This window comes from Hippocampus comes, unplaced genomic scaffold, assembly GCF_001891065.2.
Source record: "Hippocampus comes isolate QL1 unplaced genomic scaffold, H_comes_QL1_v1.1 scaffold178, whole genome shotgun sequence".
In the NCBI taxonomy this organism is placed as follows: domain Eukaryota; kingdom Metazoa; phylum Chordata; class Actinopteri; order Syngnathiformes; family Syngnathidae; genus Hippocampus; species Hippocampus comes.
The window spans coordinates 448-3,330 of record NW_017807733.1 but is presented as its reverse complement, the minus strand read 5'-3'; the positions used below and the strand labels follow the sequence as shown (position 1 = coordinate 3,330).

Sequence of the window (2,883 nt, the reverse complement as noted above, 5' to 3'; positions counted from 1 at the left end):
CAATGGGAGACATACTACGGAAGTGGCTGTGGTAAGTTTCGGTCAATGGATTTTCAAAAAAAAGTCGCTAAGTGGCTGTGGTAAATTTGAGATGGTAGGTTTGAGGTAGAATTACTTTGTTTGGGATGGTAGGTTTGAGATAGAATTACTTTGAATAGAATTTTAATTGAATAGAATTACAAAACACCTGGCTTCTGTATCCCCGCCAAAACGTTTACCTATATTCCCTAAATGATCCATGTCCATTTAATATAATACAATAATTACTTTGACTTATTTGTATTTTGACAAGTAGAGTCAATAATTCATAAGGTTTTAATATAATACAAAAATTACACAACACCTGGCTTTTTATGCATTATAATAAATATAAAATAAAACCAGAGGCAAATAAAACACAAAAAATATTTTTGAAAAAGCACTTTATTGCTCACTCATTCACTTCCCTTGTTTGTCGCAACTCCTTTTCGATCCTCTGCTCAAATTGGTCTCTTTCACTGAAATAAGGTTGTAAAACATGAAATGCAACAGAAACTGAAATGTTTTGAAATGTGTTATTTGGGACATGAGAAAGGGAGTAAGGATTTAATTGCATTTTAGTTGAAAGAGAATTAGATGGTTTACTCTTACCTTGTGTGTAACGTTTGTCCAACAATAAATAAGTTTTCGGCATGTGCCACTGAGACCTTGTGGGTCACGGCGAGACCATAAATAATAGCCTATTAAGAGAAAAGGATTTGTACATTGTGTGAATATTTTCTAAAATATTTCAATCTACAAATACAAATAAATCTATATTTTTGTATCTATTTTGAAAGTGTGGAGCAGCTGGGGATAACATTACCTCTGGGAATAGAACATCCATCAAAAAGTCCACCTCATCCACAATGTTGTTGGGAGTTCCTTCTCGATCTGCGATGCCCCTCAGATGTCTATAAAGGACATCCCGGTGTTCCTCTGTGTCCAAGTAGACAGGCACCCTCTGGCACTCATGTTTAAAATACCTTGGTTTGCCTTTGAGTACATCCTATTGACAATTTCGTGGAAATTGCATAAGTGGCCTGTGTGGTCATTTTGTGAATTCAAAGGACAAAGTACACTATTATGAGTTATTGACGTGGTATATGAAAAATAATAGTAACATCCAAATCTTTTTATAAATATAAATTTTGACTTCAGATATTTTGGCGCATGTGTTAAGAATTCTTGCATGATCAACCACAGCAGTGGCACAAAAAAGGGGCATTTATCTGTAATGTGATTCCATAAAAGTATGGTGTCCTGCGCTTATCTGTAGTATCTGACGTGCTGTGTTTAATTAAGTTTACCCGATGCTGCCCAAATCTTTTGGAAGACCTTGTCATATGCCTCCCTTGACTGCATTTCGTTTGACAATCTCTGGAGGAGATCTGTGCGTGACCCAGATGAATTCAGTCCACATTCTCTGCACAACTTACGAATCACTTCAACCTACAAAACAAAACATGTTAAAATATATGTAAAGCAACAAGTTTTCAGGTCAGGTTAGGGCATTTTTACCTTCTGTTTGAACAATTCATCTGTCAAACGGTCCTCAGAGATGGTTACGTCCCGCATCTCTGCATGCTTGGATGGCCTGATTTTTAGATATTCAGTGTTCAAAATTTTGTTTGAGCAGCGAGTGGTTCTGCCAATCCATGGTGCCCAAAAGTGGTATGAGGGTGGAACAGCAAATGGATTTCTTTGTCCACCTTTATAAAAAACATTTGAAAATCTAGTTACATTAAAATAAATTTGTTGTCAACACTATGTATTCATAAGAAAACTTTTAGTATGTTAACAAAGTTGTTGTAAGTTTTGTTATATTACCGTACTTGTAACAAATCCTCTGCCGATCCTTTCCATTGAAAGTGCTTCCCAAAACTTGTCAACGTCAACCTCCCCTTTGAAGTCCTCCGGAGGTTCAGGCAGGTCACTTACTAAACAAAACAAGTTGGAAAGTTAGGACAGAAGTTTATTTCTGAGACTTATCTGATGTCAACTAAGATTTAAGTCTGCTAAATTAATAAAAAGCTTTCTACCTGACAAATGGAAGGCTGCCTTCCTGTGAAGATCCATGACGACTACAGGTGGATGATCACCACAAGTGATACAGGAGTAGCTGTAATCATGTGCTGTCAGTGCTTCGAAATGCAGATAGCCATGGAGAACTGTATCTGCAGAGGGGAACTTCATACCAGTGTTTAACTCCAAATATTCAACCACTCTACTGACTGCAGTATGAACCTTGGGGAGATATATAATGAATACAATATTGCTGTTGGAATTGAAGTGACATTGAAATAAATGAACACTTAACAATAATAACAACCACAACAATAACATATAACAAAACAATACCTGGAGCAGGCTCCGTATGCTGATGCATAAACTGAGATCCAGCACTATGTTGTCATTAAAGTTGTGTAGACCATCTTTCCACTCTTGGTACCGGTAAAATGCTTCACACTGTGGGCAGGATTTGATGTAGGTTGAAACATCTGGAAATAAAAAGATACAAGAAAAACGAAAGTCCAGAGTGTTAAAATACAGTGAAAAAAATGAAAGTGCTTTAAATTGAGATATGACATTTTTCCCAGTGCTTTTTAAAGTCACAAAGAAACGAGGAGGACATTAATATAGAGGTACAGTACAGGGAAAATAATGTGACGTAAAATTCTGCATTAGCACAGATGCATTTAAATTTAATATTTTAAACGGATCAACATGACACAATGAGCAGTCAATTTTTAATTGAATGCACATATTTTGCACATTTCACACTTCTTTGACGTAGCACAAAGCCCTTTAAAAAATGACCAGTATTTACCCATTCACAAACATACATATATTCATCCGAAATTT

The 2,883-nt window shown here is 36.0% G+C and overlaps 1 long non-coding RNA gene across 1 annotated transcript; it reads right to left on the bottom strand.

Moving 5' to 3' along the window:
• Positions 1-445: 445 nt before the first annotated feature.
• Positions 446-2,516, bottom strand: LOC109508197 (uncharacterized). Its single transcript, XR_002166608.1, has 5 exons — positions 2,380-2,516; positions 2,061-2,265; positions 1,854-1,958; positions 631-1,730; positions 446-497 (listed from the first exon to the last, which is right to left on the bottom strand). It is a non-coding gene; the product is annotated as an uncharacterized LOC109508197 (long non-coding RNA).
• Between the last annotated feature and the right edge of the window lie 367 nt (positions 2,517-2,883).